The sequence below is a fragment of the Loa loa genome (assembly GCF_000183805.2).
Source record: "Loa loa unplaced genomic scaffold supercont3.561, whole genome shotgun sequence".
Classification (NCBI taxonomy): domain Eukaryota; kingdom Metazoa; phylum Nematoda; class Chromadorea; order Rhabditida; family Onchocercidae; genus Loa; species Loa loa.
The window spans coordinates 14,605-14,877 of record NW_018108741.1 but is presented as its reverse complement, the minus strand read 5'-3'; positions in this window follow the sequence as shown (position 1 = coordinate 14,877).

The following is a 273-nucleotide window of genomic DNA, read 5'->3' as shown; positions in this document are numbered from 1 at the left end:
GAAAGACAAAAGATATACGGAATAAAAAGGAATGAAAACAAAGCAAAAAAAAAGAAAGACAAAGGATCATGTTGCATCATATATCCAGTTAAAAAGGAATATCAAAAATAGAAGTAGTAATAGGAGCAGGATTGATGGTTGTGATTTGTAGTTATCATTGTATTATTTTATTCAACAGAAAGATTGTGGTATTTAGAAAATTAATTAATTTCCAGGAACTAATTTAAATTGTAGAAATTGTTCAGTTTTAATAAAATTTAAAAATTTTATTAA